Source organism: Lissotriton vulgaris, chromosome 7, assembly GCF_964263255.1.
Source record: "Lissotriton vulgaris chromosome 7, aLisVul1.2, whole genome shotgun sequence".
NCBI lineage: Eukaryota > Metazoa > Chordata > Amphibia > Caudata > Salamandridae > Lissotriton > Lissotriton vulgaris.
In genome coordinates this window covers 723,775,273-723,799,081 of record NC_141695.1, presented here as the reverse complement: position 1 = coordinate 723,799,081, position 23,809 = coordinate 723,775,273, and positions in this window count along the sequence as shown.

Sequence of the window (23,809 nt, the reverse complement as noted above, 5' to 3'; positions counted from 1 at the left end):
CCCTAATATATTGTAGGGCATGTTAGGTTTAGAGGCCTAGTAGACTTAAGTGCGCACTACTGTGGTGCCTACTGTCAATTTAAGACCAGCTCTGCCTTTCAGGCCGCTTTTAATGTAGAATTATGTGCAAATTTGACTTTGGAATTAAAGGTACTTTCAAAGTAGTAAATGACCTTATTTTTACATATACGTCACAACTAAGGTCTCCCCTAGGTGCCCCATGGGTAGGGTGCCTTGTAACTATAATCAAAGACATCATAAACAATGTTTTATATGCCCTGGGGATGGAAAAACGGTAAATTTCGTTTTCCCCATTGTAATGCATTGGCACCATAGGCTAACGTGAGAATACTTTAATAAAGTATAACTATTGATAGAAAGGAGCTTACAATATAATTCAAGCACTCAAAATGATAGTACTGTGAGGAAGCAAGATGGCGGCAGGCTAAGCTTGTTGCTTGCAGCATAACCGGCATGATCCAGTGAGCCTCTCCGAGGTATATTCCACCCTGGTTATTAATGAGGATGACCCTGACCCTGAGATTCTTGCTCTAGGTGTTGGAAGAAAGGATAGTTAACTGCGTCCTGACATCTGAAACTGCAGATATACAACAAGAGATAGCCCTTATCTGCTGGTGGATCTACCAATTTTTGTAGTCTTGTTGCTGTCGGCTGGGATCACAGAGGGAGCAGCTTTGCGCTGCCGGGGACAAAATAAAGCCGAAGGGGCCTCAGATGATGCTGGCCAACACTGGGAAGAATGCGGCCTCCGAGAATGTGCTGCAACAGGCGCAACGGGGATGTCCTGCACACCGGAACAAAGCACGGCGGGGGCAGGAAGGAGAGCAAGAGCGACTCGAGTACTTGGACTATGCGGGCAGAATCTGACCCGGAAGGACTCTCTAGGTGAGGTGATGAGACAGCAACGCTTGGCCGGCCCATCAATTGATGTAAGAGGCTGGAGAAACATATCGACAAGGCAGTGTCTGACGTTAGACCTGAAATGCCGGCACTGTTGCTGGAGAAAGAGAAGGGGTTAGATGTGTTAGACCCAGAGCTGTGTAAGATGAAACCTGGACCCCCAATGAATGAAGATACCATGCAGGTAAATGAGCGGGGGAGATACCCTGTTAATGCCTGATACGACTGATGCACCTAGTGTACCCGAGTTAACTACTACTGCCAATCTAGCCCGGACGGATCTCCCTGAGACATGGGGTGAGTGGATGGAAAAAAACATGGCTGGGGACACAACCACAGCTGTTGTGGCTGCTTGTGGGGGTGCAGGTTGAAGGGGATAAGGTACAGCAGTCAGGGTCACAAATGCCCTGTGTGTAGATAATGATAATATAGATCCTACAACCACTATAACTACGGGGGTAACTAAATGGAGCAACTTATCAGAAACACCTCTAGAGCAAGCTACCTGTACAGGAAAAGCACCCCAGAGGTGTATACAAGGGAAAGGAAAAAAACATTGGTAATAGCCACAAAGCTTGGAGGCCAAACCCACACATGATCTAAACACTTCGCACAGAAGACCCAGCGTGGTAATGAAAAAGACACAGAGTCAAAAGATTATTTTTACTCATTATCAGATGACACAGAATCAGTGGACAACTCCACATCCCCGACAAGTGATAGCGAAGTAGAAAGGGAAGGTCTATAAGACACCAGTGGAATGGACTCCGCTGTGATGCTGCAGCTATGTAAAAAGGCAGATGCTCTTTCAGCACCAGCAGGAGGGCAGGATTTAAAGTGGGATTACTCACCATCAAGTCAGCTAATAGGGGACAAAAGAAAACCATCCCATGACACAGAAACAGTGCCCACGACAACCTTGGATGCAATTCTCCTATCAGTCATGGCTCATCGCGAAGAGTCCAGACAAGATAGCAGGTGGTCTCAAGCGCTATTCGAAAAGTCCATTGCTCAATGCGGAAAGTAGTCAAAGTATGTAATGAGATCTCGGATCGGTTAACTGAGTTGGAGACAAGTACCGAAAATATAGAGTCTGATATAGTCTCATCTCAGTTACAAATAGCATTACATGATACTAGGCTCATAGACGTGCATTGGAAGCTAGAAGACCAAGAAAACCGCCAACGGAGAAATAATCTGCGATTCCTGGGCATTCTGGAGGACAGAGGTGGTGTGGATACGCGTCTCTACATGGTTCATCTCCTAGCTAAGTGTCACACTGGTCAGCCTTCAGGAACCGTTTGTTGCTCATAGGGGTCCACCTCTTGATATACCTAAACCTTAGTAGCCGTAATGGCAGAGTTCAGTGGGAGGATCAAGCAAGGGAAGGAAAGGATGGGATCAGCAGGGAGGGAGACCTGAAATGAAAAGAACAATATAAGTACACACTTGTACTCCCACTGGATCTAAGCCTAAAGAGACATAGATACCAGTACAATCTATATACCTGTAAAGAAAAAGAGTGACACCCATAGATCAAGACACTTCTACCACAAGTCATGGATGTGAAAGTATTCCTTTCTGCATTTTGGCTGTAATGGGGGAAACATATAAGAAAAGAAAAAACATTCATAGGGCAAACCACATACCACTATAAACAACAGCACAGTGATATCACTAGCTCAAGATACATTTAAATCGGGAGGCTCTACCAACAACCTACCCTTTATAGACTCCACTATGCCTCACAGGGATAGAGCGTAGTCCTATACCACTCTTAGTACCCCTGTTGAAAATAGAGTCATAAGACCACGAAACATGAAACTTTAATCCGTTGATATATATATATCGTAAAAAATGCATGTAACAAAGTTTATCGTGTCATCCAAGTCATGGTTCAAATCACCATGAGCTCCATTGGTATATAGTAATACATATTCAAAGTATTGTTGCATTCAATCCAATTGTGAAGGTATACAAGGCCTACAGAAAATACAATGCTGTATAAATAGTGAGGGCTCTGTAAATAGTTAAATACGGTGTAAGAACCAGACGCACGGGGAATTAGGACAGTCACCGCTGTGAAATGATGCCATTGGGATGTTTTGGAGGCATACAATAGCTGGAAAACCAGTCCGGCTTAATTGTGCGCGAGAGGAAGGTGCCGGCAAAACTCCCCTACTCCGCATAAGCACATCGCCACTCACCAACAGATGATGGGACCTTCTGGAGTTACTTTATACAAAGGAAACATCGGTGCAGACCACCCTTACCGGACCAGACCTCCCTGTATTCTCCGAGCACGCACACTACCTCCGCTGACAACAAGAATTTCCGACATGTTGCCTTGTCGTACTTCCGATTTTATGGAAGTCTCTGCAACGTGACGTGCGCGCCGGGCTCCTGGATATTGTAGTCTTGCGTGCTGCCGGCGTTGACTCTGTAATAATGATTCGGCTACCGCAGCGTGCTCGAGGCAAAGCGCGTGTAACAGTACATCCCTCCCCAAATGAGAGCACGCAAGGGGGCCGGGTTTCTGTGGGTATCTTTTGTGAAACGGGGCCACCAATCTGGCAGCATGGACATCAGACGCTGGTTCCCAAGAATCCTCTTCAGAACTGTACCCCTTCGAGGCCACTAAGCACCAGAGCTTACGGCTGCGGATCTTGGAATCCAGTATACCCCTCACCTCATATTCCAGAATGTCTTTAACCAATAGAGTTGGAGGCCGTGTGCTGGCTGGAATATAGGCAGGTTTTAGCAAAGAAACATGAAAAACGGGATGGATACGTAGATGAGATAGCAGTTCCAGCTTCATTGCCACCGGACTGATACATTTATCGATCTTGTAGGGGCCAATATACTTGGGGTTAAACACGCTGTTTTTCTTGAAACGTATGTTGCGAGTTGACAGCCAGACAGTATCCCCTTTTTTCCCTTTTTTTGCGTAACGGTCCAGGTCTTCTGTGTTTGTCTGCTGTGACTTTATTATCTGCGTTTTGTGGCAGGTATTCTTGTGGTTTGACAAGCGTATCTCTGATATGAGCCACCCTTTTAGACACTTCGGGTAAGTTGGTGTTCTCAGTTGGATGGATGAAGGGAAGGAATCTAGGATGGCGTCCATAGGTACAATAAAATTGGAAAACCTGAGTGGAGCTGTGTGTGGCATTGTTGTAGGCTATTTCTGCTAGCCACAAATAATCCACCCACTCCTCGGTCCACTTGTCTACATAACAGCGCAAGTACTGTTTGAGCATTTGGTTGAGACGCTCCGTTTGCCCACCTGTTTGTGGGTGGTAACTCGTAGACAGGGCCCTGGTTATATGGAGCGAGGAACCCTACACTCTCCAGAACTGAGACGTGAACTGAGAACCCCTGTTTGACACTATGATTCTGGGTAATCCATGCAAGCGTACCACAAGCCTTAACAACAGATGAGCTAACTGGCCCACCGTAGGGATAGTTTTGCATGCCACGAAGTGTCCCATTTTCGTTAAATAATCTACCACGACCAGTATAATCGTATATCCTTTATCTACTGGCAACCTCACATTGAAGTTCAAAGATATGTTTTCCCATGGATACTAGGAGTAGGACGAGATTGTAGGAGCCCTTGTGGGCGTAGATAGTCTGATTTCATCTTAGCACATGTTTCACAAGTCTTTATCCAGCTTCCAACATTTACCCTGATAGATGGCCACCAGAACTGTCTGTTGATAAGTTCCATGGTTTTTTCTACCCTTGATGTCCTCCACTGGGTGATTCGTGACACCATAGGAATGCTTGTTTCCTGAGTTTCTCTGCAGATACCAACAGATGGTCTTGGTTCATTGGGAAACCATTCTTGATTTGCCATTCCTTATGGCTTTTCAGCCAAGTCCTCCAGGTACACATTTTCACTCCCCTAAGTACGTCCTTGAGGAAGGTGTCCAGCTGTATCACACACAGAACGTTCGTGGGGTTAATAATTTAATGCTCCGGGTCTGTATCCAGGTCCTTGGAAGATGACTGTCTGGTGAGAGCATCTGCTTTTCTGTTCTCCGAACCTGGCCTGTAGGTGATGATGAAGTGATATTCGGAGAAAAACAGCATCCATCAGAGCTGGCGAGGTGTAAGATGTCGAGCAGCAGTCATGAACTGTAGATTTCTGTGGTCGGTATAAACCGTGACCACGTGCTGTGCACCCATCAGAAAGTGTTTACACTCCATAAATGCATTTTTTTATTTCCAAGAGCTCTTTCTCAGAAATATTGTCATTCCTTTCTGCATTGTTCAGCTTCCTAGACATGAATGCCACAGGATGCAGTTGTCCCATGGAAGAATGCCTTTGGGATAACAAGGCCCCTACTACCACATAAGATGCATCTGCCTCAACGATATATGGTTTTTTAAAGTCAGGGTGAGTTAAGACAGGAGCGGTGGCAAGTACTGTTTTCAGGGCCAAGAAAGCGTCTTAGGCCTCTGTGTTCCATTCAAACTTCTGGGTTTTTCTCAGCAGTTGTGTTATGGGTGCCACCAACTTCGAGAACTGATTTATGAAGCAACAGTAGAAGTTTGCAAACCCAATAAAGCATTTCACATCTTGAACCTTCAGAGGAGTAGGCCAATCTTTTACCGCAGCAATCTTTCATTCAGCCATTTCTTGTCCATATGGCGTGAGCATGACGCCGAGGAATTCCATTGCACTCACGTGAAATTCGCATTTGCTCAACTTGCAGAACAAGTGGTGCTTTTGCTGGATCTGTAGTACATTTTTCATGTGCCCAATGTGTGTGTTTTCGTCTTTTGAATAGATGAGGATATCGTCGATCTATACCACCACATAGTGGTCCACAATCTCACGTAGCACATCGTTCAGGAAATACTGAAATGAAGCCGGGGCGTTGCACAACTCGAAAGGCATCACCAAGTATTCATCCAGTCCATAACAAGTCTTAAATGCGGTCATCCATTCATCACCACCCCTCATGCGAACTAGATGATAGGTGCACTTGAAGAACAACTTGGTGAAGATCTTAGCCCTTTTAACTTGTTCGAGTAACACCGGGATCAGGGGTAAAGGGTATCTATTCTTCAGGGTGATTGCCTTCAACGCTCTGAAGTCTATACAGGCGCGTAACTCGGCAATTGCCTTAGGTATGAAGAAAAGTGGGGAAGCCGCAGGAGACTTTGAAGGATGGATGAATATCAATCTCAAGTACTTATCCAAGTATTTCCTGAGATGGAGATTCTCAGGTTCAGTCAAGGCATAGATTCTCCCACTAGGCACTACCACCCCAGGAACAAGGTCTGTCTGACAATTATATTGTCTGTGGGGTAGTAGCTCTTCCGCATGGCCTTCGTTAAACACCTCTGTGCATGCCTGATATACAGCAGGCAGTTGCATATCTTTTTTAGCCGCAGTGGCTATAGTCAAACCTGATGCTAGAGCGGATGCAGGTCCTTCCGGCTCATATCGACAGTGTTCCATGCAATAAAGAGAATTCATTTGCACAGTTCTGGTTTTCTATTTGATTTCAGGGTTGTGTTCTTTCAACCACGTTAACCCCAAAATGATCCCATATTGGGGAGCTTGGATTATGTTGAATGTTAAACATTCACGGTGAGAGGTTCCTTATTGGACCAGTAATTCTTCTAAATTGTATCCTATTGGTCCTGTGTCCAGTTTTCTTCCGTCTACAGCATAGACTTCCTCTGGACTGTCTTTGGGCACTAAGGGAATATCTCTGCCTTTTGCTTCCCCCTTATCCATGAAGATGCCTGTGGCCCCTGAATCGATCATGGCCGAAGCTCCTGTCCATTCCGTTTGTACTAGTAGTAACAAAGTGATAATCAAATGCCCCTGCTCAGAGGGGTTATCGTTACGTAAGGAAGGGAGAAAAGCCTTTCCCCAAGAAACCCCTTTGTCTTTTCATGAGTCAGCTAGTTTTCCAGAACCGTATCCATGGCTGCTGTTGCAGATCTGTTGTTCCTAAATCGGTTGCTCTTAGGCTTAACAGGACACTCCTTGACATAGTGTCTCTTTTTGCCACAGTATAGATACAGGCCCTATTTACGTCTTACGTCTTTTTCTGCCTGTGTCAAAGCTGCACGTATAGTTCCAATATCCATAGGCTCTGTAGCTTGAGCTTCATGTGCTTCATCACTTCTTTGCCGTTCAAACAGGGGTATGGTTCTTTTTTTCCTCTTATGGTCGCCTTTACGCTCGCTAAGTCTATGGTCTAAGCACAGCACAAGACTAAACAGATCTTCACACGTAACAGGTTGAGGATCGATTTGAGTAATTATGTCCTTAACCTTCTCCCTCAACTCTTGAAGTAATAGCACAGCTTGTTTAACCTCTGGCCAATTTGTTTCTGCCACAAATCTCCTAAAGGTGTTCAGATAAGTTACCAGATCCTTATTGCCCTGCCTCAACTCTAATAGTTCCCTATCCGCAGTATAAGACTCAGACCGTCTGTCAAATACCTTCAAACACTCAGTTCTAAATTCGTCCCAATCGTATAGGAGGGGATCGTCTCGGGTTACCAATGGCACTGCCCATTGTGCTCCATTGACAGCTAAATACGAGATAAAAAAGGCTACTCTCGCTTGATTGGTGGGGAAGGATTTCTGTTTGCAAGAGAAGTGGAGCATAATCTGTGTTAAAACACTTGGACCTTGCTCGACTCCCCATGAAACCTCTCCGGTGTTGCTAATGGTATGGATACCGGTAGTTCAACAACTACAGCGGAGGTGGGTGCTGCCGCTGTTCCCCCTATGTTAAAAGGGTTTTGTTGCGGGCATCGGGCAATCCCCCGGTGCGCCACACGGGTGGGGGCTGGTTTTGGGCCCCTGGGGGCAGTTTTTGTTACAGGGCTGTTTTTGCAGCATAGTTGCAAAATCGTCCCTGTACCAAAATCGGCCGAGAACCGAACCCGGCAAAGAGCTCGGCGGCACCTCCAACCCTCCAACCCCCCCTCCCGAGTGGGGAAGGGAGGGTCAGACGAGCTCTTTGCCAGGGCAAGTTGTGGTTCCCAGTTCGGTCTGCCTCTACCCTGACCTTGAGAGCTGTTGTTTCCTGACGTGATGCTGCTAGCTCCGCCTGCACATTGGCAAGAACCTCTAGAACATCATCAAGATTGGCCATCCCTCACAAACCGACCAGGAGGACCTAATCTGTGGGTCAGAAATTCTGTCACACTGGTCAGTCCTCAGTCCTCAGGATCCGTTTGTTGCTCATAGGGGTCCACATCTTGATATACCCAAGCCTTAGTAACCGTAATGGCACAGGTCAGTGGGAGGATCAAGCGAGGAACAAAAGGATGGGATCAGCAGGGAGGGAGACCTGAGATGAAAATAACAATATAAGTACACACTTGTACTCCCACTGGATCGAAGCCTAAAGAGACAATGATACCAGTACAATCTCTATACCTGTAAAGAAAAAGAATGACACCTGTAGACCAAGACACTTCTACCACAAGTCATGGATGTGGAAGTATTCCTTTCTGCATTTTGGCTTTGATGGGGGAAACACATAAGAAGGAAAAAACATTCATAGGGCAAAACACATACCACTATAAACAACAGCACAGTGATATCACTAGTTCAAGATACATTTAAATCGGGGGGGAGGTTCTACCAACAACCTACCCTTTATGGACTCCACTATGCCTCACGGGGATAGAGCGTAGTCCTATACCACTCCTAGTACCCCTGTTGAATACAGAGTCATAAGAACACAATACATGAATCTTTAATTTGTTTATATATATATAACTATATATCATAAACAAGCATTTACAATGCAATGGTTTTGCCTTTGTTAAAGTTAGAGCTATTGGCATTGCTCTTGACATTATTTTTATTTATGTTTTTTTTAAAAACATAAATAAATGGCATTGTCATTTACAATGCAACTAGCTTTATCTCTCGCAAATGACACACACAAACACCCACAGAGAGCCCCCCCCACACACACAGAGCCCCCCACACAAACACACACACAGAGCCCCCCCCACACACACACAGCCCCCCACACACACCCACACAGAGCCCCCCACACACACAGCCACACAAAGCCCCCCCACACACAGCCACAGAGCCCTCCACACACACCCACACAGACCCCCCCCACACACTGCGACCCCCCCCACACACTGCAAGCCCTACACACTGCGAGCCCCCCCACACACTGCGACCCCCATTTCAATAGATGTGTGATGCTTACCTGGTACTAAATTGGTCCCTGCATGGCTGAAAGGTTGAAATGGTGTAGGAGGCAAGGGGACAAATGTGAGCATGGAGAGAAAGGAGTATAAGTTTGAGATTAGTGACTGGGTGAAAATAAAATCAGGAAGGACACAGGGTGGTCTTTCCAAATTAGATGGTCTATTTCAGGTAGAAAATGTCAGTAGGTTCTTTGTGTTCTTGAGGGTGGATAGGTCCAACTGGCACCATAATCGGACGTTTATTGTTTATACCCATTCACAACAGGCAACTAGGCAGGATGGTTGTCTCAGAGCCCAATCAGCAGTGAAGCAACAAGGTCCCTAAACCTCCGTAAAAGCATGTGTAACACTGAGGGGCCCTCCTCACCACACACAGGGCTTGATAGAACTTAATTAGTTCCATACTGACAATTATTGCCAGACCAAAAATGTGTTTAAAACAGTAACATACACACTTGATATCTAGGAGAGCTCACCGTGTAGCACTGCAGACCCCAATTTTACCCCCATTTTTGCCTGCACACCCTAAAAAAGACCACATACAACATGTATACACTTTACGCGTTTAATAGCAGTTTACTAGGAAGTTCAGAAATCTTTTTACAAGCGAGTAGTCCGCCTGCTCACGTTTTTTCTGGGTTTTCCGCTGCTCGAGTTCGCATTTTTAACATGAAAAGCAAAAGGAAAAACACAAAGAGACTCGATGGGCTACTCAACATATCTAATAATATACAACCGGATATTTGCGTGTCTAAAGTTAAAAAATGGGTTTTGGCAACTTCCAACTGAGCGTTGAAGGGACTGACTGAGAAATGTGTGTCTCCGAGGCAGGGTGACAGTGTAAACAAGCATTTACAATGCAATGGTCTCTGCAATATTAAAGGTAGAGCTATTGGCATTGCTCATGACATTTTTTTGGGGTGCTTTTTTTTAAAAATCATAAATAAATGGCATTGTCATTTACATTGCCAATAGCGTAATCGTTAAATAAATGGCCTTGTCATTTACAATGCCAATAGCTTAATCGCTCGCAAATGCATGACCTATTGCATTTTACACCCACACAAAGCCACACACGCAAAGCCACCCACACACGCAGAGTCACCCACACAATCTGCACTCTGAATCTGCACTCTGCACTCTGAATCTGCACTCTGAATCTGCATTCTGCACTCTGCACTCTGAATCTGCACTCTGAATCTGCATTCTGCACTCTGCACTCTGAATCTGCACTCTGAATCTGCACTCTGAATCTGCACTCTGAATCTGAATCTGCACTCTGAATCTGAATCTTCACTCTGAATCTGCACTCTGAATCTGAATCTGCACTCTGAATCTGAATCTGCACTCTGAATCTGCACTCTGAATCTGAATCTGCACTCTGAATCTGCAATCTGAATCTGAATCTGCACTCTGCACTCTGAATCTACACTCTGAATCTGCATTCTGCACTCTGCACTCTGAATCTGGACTCTGAATCTGCATTCTTCACTCTGCACTCTGAATCTGCACTCTGAATCTGCATTCTGCACTCTGCACTCTGAATCTGCATTCTGCACTCTGCACTCTGAATCTGCACGCTGAATCTGAATCTGCACTCTGAATCTGAATCTGCACTCTGAATCTGCACTCTGAATCTGAATCTGCACTCTGAATCTGAATCTGCACTCTGAATCTGAATCTGCACTCCGCACTCTGAATCTGCATCTGCACTCTGCACTCTGAATGGAATCTGCACTCTGAATCTGCACTCTGCACTCTGAATGGAATCTGCACTCTGAATCTGCACTCTGCACTCTGAATCTGCACTCTGAATCTGCACTGTGCACTCTGAATCTGAACTCTGAATCTGCCCTATGCACTCTGAATCTGCACTCTGAATCTGCCCTCTGCACTCTGAATCTGCACTCTGAATCTGCCCTCTGCACTCTGAATCTGCACTCTGAATCTGCCCTCTGCACTCTGAATCTGCACCCTGAATCTGCACTCTGCACTCTGAATCTGCACTCTGCACTCTGAATCTGCACTCTGCACTCTGAATCTGCACTCTGCACTCTGAATGGAATCTGCACTCTGAATCTGCACTCTGCACTCTGAATGGAATCTGCACTCTGAATCTGCACTCTGCACTCTGAATGGAATCTGCACTCTGAATCTGCCCTCTGCACTCCTGAATCTGCACTCTGCACTCTGCACTCTGCACTCTGCACTCTGAATCTGCACTCTGCACTCTGAATCTGCACTCTGCACTCTGAATCTGCACTCTGCACTCTGAATGGAATCTGCACTCTGAATCTGCACTCTGCACTCTGAATCTGCACTCTGCACTCTGAATCTGCACTCTGAATCTGCACTCTGCACTCTGAATCTGCACTCTGCACTCTGAATGGAATCTGCACTCTGAATCTGCACTCTGCACTCTGAATCTTGAATCTGCACTCTGAATCTGCACTCTGAATCTGCACTCTGAATCTGCACTCTGCACTCTGAATCTGCACTCTGCACTCTGAATCTGCACTCTGAATCTGCACTCTGCACTCTGAATGGAATCTGCACTCTAAATCTGCACTCTGCACTCTGAATCTTGAATCTGCACTCTGAATCTGCACTCTGAATCTGCACTCTGAATCTGCACTCTGCACTCTGAATCTGCACTCTGCACTCTGAATCTGCACTCTGCACTCTGAATCTGCACTCTGCACTCTGAATCTTGAATCTGCACTCTGAATCTGCACTCTGAATCTGCACTCTGCACTCTGAATCTGCACTCTGCACTCTGAATCTGCACTCTGCACTCTGAATCTGCACTCTGCACTCTGAATCTTGAATCTGCACTCTGAATCTGCACTCTGAATCTGCACTCTGAATCTGCACTCTGCACTCTGAATCTTGAATCTGCACTCTGAATCTGCACTCTGAATCTTGAATCTGCACTCTGAATCTGCACTTTGAATCTGCACTCTGAATCTGCAATCTGCACTCTGAATCAGCACTCTGCACTCTGAATCTGCACTCTGCACTCTGAATCTGCACTCTGCACTCTGAATCTGCACTCTGCACTCTGAATCTGCACTCTGCACTCTGCACTCTGAATCTTGAATCTGCACTCTGAATCTGCACTCTGCACTCTGAATCTTGAATCTGCACTCTGAATCTGCACTCTGAATCTTGAATCTGCACTCTGAATCTGCACTCTGAATCTGCACTCTGAATCTGCAATCTGCACTCTGAATCTGCACTCTGCACTCTGAATCTTGAATCTGCACTCTGAATCTGCACTCTGAATCTGCAATCTGCACTCTGAATCTGCACTCTGCACTCTGAATCTTGAATCTGCACTCTGCACTCTGAATCTGCACTCTACACTCTGAATCTGCACTCTGCACTCTGAATCTGCACTCTGCACTCTGAATCTGCACTCTGCACTCTGCACTCTGAATCTGCACTCTGCACTCTGAATGGATTCTGCTTCACCATTGTGCTTTATCTGTCTCTATGATTTGGCCTTGACGCTCTTGCACTTATTCTTCAGCAAATCGTTTCTGGTTTGATTCCTGCGTTAGTAAAAGCTCTACTTTTGAAAGGTAGCTGATGGCATAGACCAGGTGAGGGGTGCACTGGGCACAGCGGGATGGAGGGAACCAATGTAGGAGGCCATTAGCTAGTAGAAGAGTAACATGTTTTGGTGCTTTCTTTATTTGGTAGCGGAGTAGTGCATGGTGAGCCTTTCTGTCCAGCTTATTGTGCTTCTTGTTGGTGGCTTGACCTGGAGATTAAAATTTAAGTTGTTTTGTTTGTGCAGAGTAATTCTCACTGAGACCACCGTGTTGTTCTCACGTTACATGAGCATTACTTGCCTAATTTTATTCTGTTGCCTGGAATTCTAAATGTGATATATCACTGTCAACACAAGTCATGTTCTTTAGGAAGTATATGTTTTACTTAGTTCCCATACAGTGTGCATAAAAATCTTTTTAGAGTGAAAATAGCTGTCCAGGTGAAATTGCTGTGACTGAGAAGGCATTGACTTGCGGCAGCCAGGATCGGTATGTCGAAAGCACGTGATTAGCTCTCTGCAAAATGAGGCTCTGGATGTCTGTCTCCAGCTGGCCAGCCTTTCTACCCCGAGCTGAGATTTGTAGGTCGGTGCCACTACTCTAAATGTGTTCTGCTGCCTGGCAGTCAGCAGCTGTGCTTGGCATTCGGGTTACGCTTCTTCTACCATGACGATGTGTAACCGCAATCTACCTAAGCGACATCAAACAAGACAGTAGAGATGCGTTGAATGTGTGTTCGCTTTCTCTACTGCGACAATGTGCAAATCGGTATATAAATGTTAAAATATCTGGTGCAGCCACCCAAAAATGTGATGTATATGTGGGTCACTTGACTAAGGGGTCATCTAAGATGTGGTGCTCTTGGATTCGGAAATGACTAGTCTATAGCTCGGATGCAAATATGTGATCTGTCCGGCAGCCTGCTGAGCTGGCCCACCAGTTTAAAAATACCAATATTTTTTTACTAATACGAATGTGTAGACTGGAGGAATAATTTAGAAGTGTATAGGGGGCAGCGAGAGCGATGAGAACAAATGCCATGACCAAACCATAAACAAAAGGAGCACAACCGATATAGTAGGAACAAGAGGAGTTGAAGTCAAGGGGGAGGAGAGGCGAAGAGGAGACCACGGGTGCCGTCAATGCCGGCCCAGATTCAGGGGCGTTCCCGAGAACAGGCTTTCGGCTGACGTAGCCAAAAGCCAAAAATTCTCGGGAACGCCCCCGAATCTGGTCTGAGATTGACGGACACAGCCCTCTCCCAATGGCTAGCCTCCATTTATGGAGCTAGCCAATGGGAGGAGGGGGGTATTCCCGACCCCACACACACACATCAAAAGGTTTTTTGGCGCATGCGTACTTCGTACGCATCGCCAGTCAAAACCTAAAACTGCATGTATCAAAGTTTATCGTGTCATCCATGTCATGGTTCAAATCACCATGAAATTCATTGGTATATAGTAATAAATAATCAAAGTATTGTCGCATTCAACCCAATTGTGAAGGTATATAAGGACCACAGAACATACATTGCTGTATAAATAGTCAGGGCTCGGTAAATAGTTAAATATGGTGTAAGAACCAGAGGCACAGTGAACTAGGAGAGTCACCACCATAAAATAATGCCGTTGGGATGTTCTGGAGGCATACAATAGCTGGAAAACCAGCCCGGGTCAATTGTGAGCGAGAGGCAGGTGCCGGCAAAACTCCCCGTCTCCACAGGAGCACATCGGCACTCACCAACGGAAGACAGGAAATTCAGGAGTTACTTTAAACAAAGGAAACATCGGTGCAGAGCACCCTTACCGGACCGGACCTCCCTGGATTCTCTGAGCACAAACACCACCTCCGCTGGTAATGAGAATTTCTGATGCTTTGCCTTGTCGTACTTCCGCCTTTATTGAAGTCTCTGCAACATGATGTGCGCGCCGGGCTCCTGGGAATTGTAGTCTTGTTTGCTGCCACTCTGTTGACTCTGTAATAATGGTTCGGATACCACAGGGCGCTAGCTAAGGGCGTGTAACACTAAGGCATTTCCTGAGGTAGAAGGCTAGAATTGGGCACAAGAAGTTCAATGAGCAGATCGGGTTCCCCTGACTATTGAACATTAGATGGGTGCAGATGCTAGACCCCGAGCTGTGCTTGTCTATTTTGGGTACTTTCTTCTTCGGCAAACTATCTTTGAAGAAGCCAGACCAGTCCGTAAACGCAAGCTAGATGACATAGAATTTTTTACACAAGCAGATTTTTGTCATATAACTGTTGAAAGGCGCTGGAGGCTGTAATGGCCTGATTGCTCTCACGCTAATTAGCTCGAAACCGCCGCATAAATAACACACGGGACACCTAGATTGTGCTCCGCATGTTCCCGACTAACTTTTTGTCGGCCATGCCCCTTTTTATTTATAAACTCTGCGCGTGACGTCAGGCATCCGCGCTGACGTGTCCCGGTCGGCGCCGATAGACTGGACCGCTACATTAGTTATCACTAATGCGTAACGTCCATCAGGAAGGTGTCCAAAATCTGCGCTCACGCACTCCCACGGCCTCTGCGGGTTGTCTTTCGTAATGACTGGGTGAGGCCGATCTGGTTGTCCCGCTGCTTGGCACCAGGAGCACATCCTGACTGTCTGCTCTACCATCGTGTCCATTCCAGGAAACCACACCTTGGCTCTTAGCCGGCTCTTGGTCTTCACCATGCCTTGGTGTCCTCTGTGTGCCAGTTCCTCTGCTTGTTGTGTTAGGCTGGCGGGCATGACTAGTCTTGGTCCGCGTAGTAGGCCTCCTTGGCTGTCAACGGACAGTTCATCTTTCACCCTCATGATGGACTCAAGTGTCGATCTGGTTTGTTGTGTCCTCTTGCTCAATGTGGCTTGAATGGGATGCCAGTTGTTAGATCGGATGTCGTCGGCCGCTAGCTGGAGGCACTCGTCATTCTGGGTGGCTTCCACGATCGCCTTCATTCTCATGGGTAGGGGTCTTGACCTTTCCAGCACCATCCGAACATATTCCTCGGTATCCTCAGCCTCTTCCTTCTCTGCCTTGGTTGCCGCTCGGGGGTGCCTTGAAAGGTAGTCTGCTGGATTCGTCGATCCAGGTTTGTATTCCACCCTGTAATCATACCCTTTCAGTTGAAGTATCCATTTCTCAATCCTTGGTGGTGGTTTCGATACTGACCCTTGAAACAGCGGTATGAGAGGCTTGTGATCTGTAGATACCCTGAAGGAATGGCCGTACACGTAGACATGGAAGTGCCGGCAGGCCCAGTGAATTGCGATTGCCTCCCGCTCTATTTTAGAGTACCTCTGCTCTGTGTCCCTTAGGAAGCGGCTGGCGTAGGCGATGGGGGCCCACTCACCATTGCTTTGAAGTTGGGTTAGCACGGCCCCTAGCCCGTAGGGACTAGCGTCCACAGCCAAGTTTGTGGGCTTGGTGGGGTCAAAATAGGACAGTGTTGTGTCTGCTGACAGAGCGGCTTTTGTGACTTTGAACGCCTGTTCCTGCTCATGGCCCCATTGCCACGTGATGGTGGATTTTGTCAGTTCTCTGAGGGGTTTTGTGATGTTGGATAAATCAGGTACGAAGCGGCCACAGAAGTTTACCATACCCAGAAATCTTCTCAACTCTGAGATGTTAGAGGGGGCTGGGGCTTCTTGAACGTCCTTCACTTTATCGGGGTCTGGTGCTATTCCTTGATCAGAGAAGGTGTATCCAAAGAAACTGATCTTGTTTTGCAAGAACTGGCACTTCTCACGGTGTAGGGTCAGACCCGAATCCTTGATTCTCTGAAGGACTCCCCTAAGTCTCTGGTGGTGTTCTTCTATTGAAGATGCATAAATTAACAGGTCATCACTCACATTTAGGACTCCTGGTAGTCTGCTGAGCACCTCTCGAATGGTATTTTGAAATATTTCCGTGGCACTTGAGATTCCGAAGTTGAGGCGCCGGTATTGCCTGAGGCCTATGTGCGTGGAGAAGGTGGTTATGTAGCGGGAGTCCGGGTGGAGCGGTAGTTGATGATAACCGGAGCGGAGGTCCATCTTCGAGAACCATCGCGCGCCATTCAACTCTCCCAGGATGTCATCTATGGTGGGAGTTAGATGTCGTTCCGTCTTCACCGCTGAATTCTGGAGGCGCATATCCACACAGATGCGGACTGGCTGCTTTGGCTTGCGAGCTATCACGATCAGAGACACCCACGGGTTGGGCCCGCTGACCCTTTCGATGATGCCTTGTTTTTCCAACGCGTCCAGCTCTTCTTCAACTTTCTTCCGCAGGTGGAATGCGATGCGCCTGTGTCTCAGTGGCACTGGTTGGACTGATGGGTCGATGTGGAGGGAGACTTCTTTCCCTTTTAGACATCCGATACCTTTGAAGACTTCCTCGAACTCTTCCATTATTGAGTCCAATTCTTCCTCTAGCATGGCCATGGCAAAGGATAATAGCCTCAACTCTTCTGCAGATTGCCCACTGATTAGCATGCCACTGCCCTCCTTGGTGACATATACTGTGGTGGGCACTTTCAGATCTTGGTGCTGTAGTTCTGTCTTGAGACACCCTATTAGGGGAATAGGTGTTTTCTGTCCGTACGCGAATATTCTGATTCGGGCTTCACGTAGGGGAGGCCGGGCACTTAGCTGGTTGTATACTAACCCTGGGCGGAGTTGGCGGAGTGGGGCTTCGCGGAGCTACGCGAAGTGGGCGAGAAACTACGCCCACCTCCGCACTCCGCGTAGCCCCACTCCGCAAACACCACTGGCCGCCAGCCCCGCCACCCGCCTCCCTCCCGCCCTCCCTAAATACTTTCAAATAAAGGAATCAAATAATTTAAAAAGCACTTACCTTGCCGCCGCTGCCCGCCGCGTCCCCGGGGCTCGCTATCTTCCGTCTTCCGTCTTCTTTACTAATGCGCATGCGCGGGCGGCCGCGCATGCGCATTTTCTCGTGAAAATGCGCATGCGCGGCCGCCCGCGCATGCGCATTAGTAAAGCAGACGGAAGACGGAAGATAGCGAGCCCCGGGGACGCGGCGGGCAGCGGCGGGCAAGGTAAGTGCTTTTTAAATTATTTGATTCCTTTATTTGAAAGTATTTAGGGAGGGCGGGAGGGAGGCGGGTGGCGGCCAGCTACGCTCCGTCTGCGGAGCGTGCGTAGTGCCGCCTGGCTACGCCAGCTCCGCAAAATGCGGAGTAGGCGGCACTACGCACACTCCGTGCACGGAGCGTAGCTGGCCGCCCACCCCTATTGTATACATTGGCGGCCATCAACTCAATGGACGCTCCTGTGTTGATAGTGGCCCTCACTTCCTGCTGATGGATCTTGATGCAGCATTTCGGGAGACGTCGCTTCTTTCTTTGCGGTTGGTCGATTGCGAACACGCAATAAAACGGGTAATCACCCCTGTCGTCATCCATATCTTGGCTGTCTCGGTCGTCCGTCACCACATGGGCAGCTTCCTTCTTGGTCTTCGTGGACCTGCACACCGCTGCGCAGTGATTCATCCACCTACACGCGCTGCACTTTTTACCTTTCGCTGGGTAGTCTTGCATGCGGTGTGGCTGACCTCCTCGGTATCCGCACTCTTTTCGCTTGTCCGGCTGTTTTCTGCCGGCGTATTGGCGCACTTTCGGCCTTGCGACGTTTGCCTTTTCTGCCACGTTGACCTGCTCCGTCTTGATGGGCCGGTGAAGGTCTGCTTCCATGTGAGAGGCTCTGGCCTGCGACAGTTCTTTGGAGCGCCCAAGCTTTAGGATGTCTGCAAGTGGTTTGCCGTCTTCTTGGAGTATAGTGACCCTGAGTTTGGAGGAATAGCACCCTTGAATGATTTGACCTCTGATCTCTTCTTGTTCGTCGCGGAATCCACACGTGCTGGCTAGCTCCTTCAAACTCCCGTGGAATGCATCTAGTGACTTCTCCGCCTCCTGTTTAGCTTGGCGGAATATGAACCTCTCATAGTCTTTGCTCGCCATAGGTTCAAAGTGCGCGTTCAAAGCATTGAGGAGGGTGATATATGTCTTTGGCGTGGCTTCCACTAGGGTTTTGTAGATTCTTTGGATGTCCTTACCTCCCAGGTGGAGGAGTAGGGCCCTGCGTCTTTCTCCGCCAGTGCCCGCCCCTTCAAAATAGATTTGGAGGCGATCTGTCCAGTTTTTCCACCGTGAGGCCAGCGATGAGGGGGCTCCGTCAACTATGAACGGCTCGATAGCGGGAATGGAAGCCATTTTGATATGTGCGTGGAACTCTTTGTCGCACGCAGAATGACTTGGGGCTCTCCTCTTTTAGGCTTTCTTCCCCTTTTTCCTCCCTGTCCACCTATCTATCTGCACAAATCTGTGCTCAGCTGTGGAGTCACATGGTGCCTGGGCGTGGGCCAGCTCCCTCTCCCCCTACAGGACACCAGTCCAGCTGCTCTGACCTGTTGGTGGTGCAGGATCACGGGGTATTGGCGTGTGGGGTTGCTGCTCGGCGTGGCAGGGAGCTCATTTCCACCCTTCCTCTCTCCGAAGGGCATCAGCTGGGGCTCTGGGGGCCACCTCTGTTCGGTCTCGTGGATCTGGGGCCATTCCCCATGTGGAGGCCTCGCCCAAGTCATCAGCATGGGCCTAGCGAGGGCCGGGACACTAGGGGCGTGTCAGAGGGCGAGGGAGATCATTCAGGCACAGCATGGGCTCTTAGTTACCCTCGCCGCCAGTTTAATGGCCTGATTGCTCTCGCGTGAATTAGCGCGACGCCGCCGCATAAATAACACATGGGACACCTTGCTCCGCATGGTCCCGACTAACTTTTTGTCGGCCACGCCCCTTTTTATTTAAAACTCTGCGCGTGATGTCAGGCGTCCGCGCTGACATGTCCCGGTCGGCGTGGGTAGACTGGACCGCTACTCGGCGCCCCAGGACACTACAGAGGCTACACCAGATGATAAATCTTTTTCAATCAAAAGGAGCACAGGCATACCTTATGAATCCTGCAAAATCGAAAGTTGTAATTGGGGTTAATGCTTGCTACTTTTCATCAGAAATTAAAGCCAAATAATGTTTGGATGAGCTAAATAGAAAGAGTTAGAGAGGCTCAGTCCCTGGTGGGGGAAATTAATTGATGGATCTTTAAATACTGGCAGAGACTCGAAAGGGAGTATTGAGGTGGGAGGCAATAGAGTTGGTTATAGAGGGTTTTTCCCTTCTTACTGTCTGTCTGTCCGTTTTCTCTATGTCTCTTTAACTCCACCTTTTCTTTTTCGGGCTCTCAGTATTTCTATTCGGATTTGAGCTTTAGTGGGTGTCGGATGGGGGATTTGGGGTCGTTTTTATGTGACACCAGGGAGGAGGGGTTTGAATCACAATTGGTTTAAAGAGGTTTAAAGTGGTATGTGGTGTTAGGGTATATTGGATAAACTTGATATACTGATACAAAATGAGCGGGACTCACGGGTCATGCCGAAATGCTGTTTCATATCCTACTAGACCTTCGGTCTAGCAGCTTCCATGGGAAGGGTGAGGGGCGAGGTGGGAGGAGCTTGGGGGGGAAGAGAGGATGTAGGGGGGTGGGAGGATGGGAAGAAAGGGGAGAAAAAGCCAGGCAAGGTGCATTAAAAGGGTAAGAACAGAGAAATGATTACAAATAGTCAGAGAATGGAACGATAGGCAAGATAGACGGGGATCTCAAGGAATAGGGTATGAATAAACTACGGATTTGCTCAGTCAATGTGGCAGGGTTGAATGATAGTGAAGAGAGCCAAGATATATGAGATCTTGCACTATATTAACCCTGAAGTTTTCTGTATGCAGGAGACTCATATTCCATGGAGTAATAGGGGAGTCCTCCAAATAAAGGGTTATGAGATGATAGGTTGTTCCTCACAGACGTCTATGATAAGGGGAGCAGTGATATTTATTAAGCCTCAAGTTGGTATCAGTAATCGTACCTTGGTGGTAAAGTGGGGTCGTTGGGCAATTGTTACATTAAATACGGGGGTGACAATTGGGACGATTTATTCCTCAAATCAGGAGGACCCGGAAATCTGGGAAGAACTTGAGGTGGAACTCATCTCATGGCCAAACACACTAATATTATGTGGAGATTTTAATATTCATCTTAGTATCTCACAGGAGACTGGGTTGAAATACAATGGGTGGAAACCGCACCGAAATCCTTAAGGTTAGCCATGGTCTGGAAGACGTTTGGGCAGCTAAAAACAAGGGAGATCCAGTCTATACATATTTTTCATGCCTTCACCAAAAATATGTGCGTCTGGATTCTTTTCTGGTCTCAACCAGGATCCTTGCGGAGGTGGAGATAACTAAACTGCTTCAAATCTTCTCAGATCATAATCCACTTTTGTTGGAAATAGCTAGCCACTGTAGTGAAGGGAAATCTCATTCTTGGTCGTTTGACAGGAAATTGCTAGTGGATAAGGGTTTTCTAAATTATATCAAAAGATGGTCTAGAGAATTTTCTGACATAAATAGATACAGTGTTGCCCGTGCAATTGTGTGGGATACTTTTAAAGCTAGTTTAAGGGGGGAAATAATAAGCTATGTTGGCCAGCAACGGCAGGTGCGTAGGAATCAGATTGCCCCCTCATGACCCGGTTGGCACAATTAGAACATACCAAGATGTAATGCCAGGGGGAATCTGATAGATTTAGTGAGGTAAAGAACAAAAATAACAATTGCTAAGGCAGAATTGAATAGCTTTTTTCCGATACAAGTTGCCCAGATGTATCAGTCACATCAGAGAGAGCTGTATGAATATGGGGAGATGGCTGGTAAACTACTGGTTCAAGATTAGACAAAAAGCTTCTTTGAACAACATTATTGAAACAAAGAACCCCGAAGGGCAACTTGAAACTAACTCTGCTAAGATTATGGATGTCTTTGAACGGTTTTATAAAAAACGGTATCTACCAGATTACACTGATTCTATACAGCCAGCTATTGTGAGGAATTACTGGCAGCTCAGTAAACTCGATGCAGAGGAGTGTTCAGAACTGGAGGTAGAGGTTACACTGGAAGAAACAGTGATAGCTCTAAATTCTTTATTTTCAGGTAAAGCATCTGGCCCAGATAAAATCCCAGTCAAGGTGTATAAAATACTCCAATCTGATTTGGCTCCAATACTGTATGATATTTTCCTAGATGTGCAATACCGAGGGTTCCCTCCCGGATCCTGGCAGAAACAGATATAGTAATATTCCATAAGAGGGGGAAACCACCAGAGCTGCCTGGCTCGTACCGCCCTATCACTGATAAATTCTGACGTGAAAATATATTATAAAATCTTGGCCAATCGGCTCCAGAGGGTCATAGCCAAACTAGTCTCGCCATGGCAATATGGACTTGTACCCAGCAGAGGGACCACAGAGCATATCCGGCGGGCAACCTCCCTAATGGATACAGCTGGAGTCAAAAGTGACAGTTTGGCAGTGATTATCTTAGATGCCGAGAAGGCTTTTGGTCGGGTGTCATGGCAGTATCTGTGGGAATCTTTAGCAGAAAGAGGGTTGGGCCCTAGTTTGATTACAGCCATCCAGGCGATGTACCATAATCCATACCTTGATGCCCCTGGGCTAAGTTCGCGCTCTATAAGACTTATATTCATTCATTCATTCATTCATTCATTCATTCATTCATATGCAAGGTTGCAGGTGATGGGGAACACTTCAGACCCAATTCCTGTGGTAAGGGGCATTAGGCAGGGATGTGCGTGCTCCCCAATCCTCTTCGACATATATCTACATCCCTTTATTAATCAGTTAATCCTGAACTTTGCAATAGAACCATTTAGGACAAATGGCTATGAGACCAAGGTGCGAGCTTACGCAGATGACAAGGCCATCGTTCCACCAAAATCAGTAATGGCAATTATAGAGATTGAGAATATGGCGGTGGAATTCGGGAGGAGGTCAGGATATCGACTAAATAATAGAAATACACAGATAATCTGCACAAGACAATGTACTTTACAAGTTCAGCGACAGGTTGAATCAGCTATGTATTTTGGTGTAGGGATAGGATTCGATCTAGAGGCATTATGGGAAAACAACCTCGATCCAGTGTTGGAGGCTATCAGGACTGAACTTCGGCGGTTGGATAAATTGCACTTTACTATAGTAGGTAGGATCAATGTCCTGAAAATGAAATAATTTCCTAGAATACTATATCTATTTTGCACCATCCCCTTAGAAGCACCCCTAACATATTTCAGAAAATGAATGCAATCTTCTCGAACTTCATATGGAGCTATCAAAAAACAAGACGGGCTTCGAGAACACTAACCCTCCAACGAGAAAGAGGCGGATGGGCTGCCCCAAATTAACTTTTTTATTATTGGGCAGTGTGTCTGCAACAGATGGGCGTCCTGCTGGTAGCGAATAGATATGATAGAGAGTATGGCTTACCGTCTATATACCATTTGGCTATCGGGGAGAAGGCAACAGGACTTTTTCTCAGACAGCTGGAGCCCAGCTACTACAAAAAAATCCAGTTTAGGTGTTTAAAAGCAGCCAGAAAGATATGGATAAAAGCTAGTAAAGTACTAAAAATACCCAAAGTCAATAGATATACCCTGCTATGGGAATCTTAAATTATTCCATCTAAGGTAAAAGATGGCATGGCTAGAGAGTGGTAATAGGCGGGTATTCAATGGGTGGTGAGCTTATACAAAGATAAATTGGAGCTAATACCCTTTGTTGAACCAGGTCAGAAATTTGGGATCGACACCCGGTCATAGTTTAAATATATTCAAGTAATGGGGTGTTTAAAAAATTGGTTTGCTGGACTGGTTTTTGGGACCAATACCCCTATTAGACAAGATGTATCGGCGGGACGGCCAGATCGAGGACTTTTATAATATACTTATGGAAACTATACTAGATAACAAAGGAAAAACAGAAACAAGATGGGTGGATAGAATAGGTGATGACGAGATTGATCTAGACATGTCATTGGAAATTGGGAAAAATATCTTTCTGGCAGCAACTTTGAAAGCACAACACTATAAGACTCTATTTAATTTGTATTATACCCCAGCAAAACTCTTCGGCTGGGGGAAATGAGAGACCGACAAATGTCCAAGATGTCATTATGGCCCTGATGACAGTATACATATGATTTGTAAATGT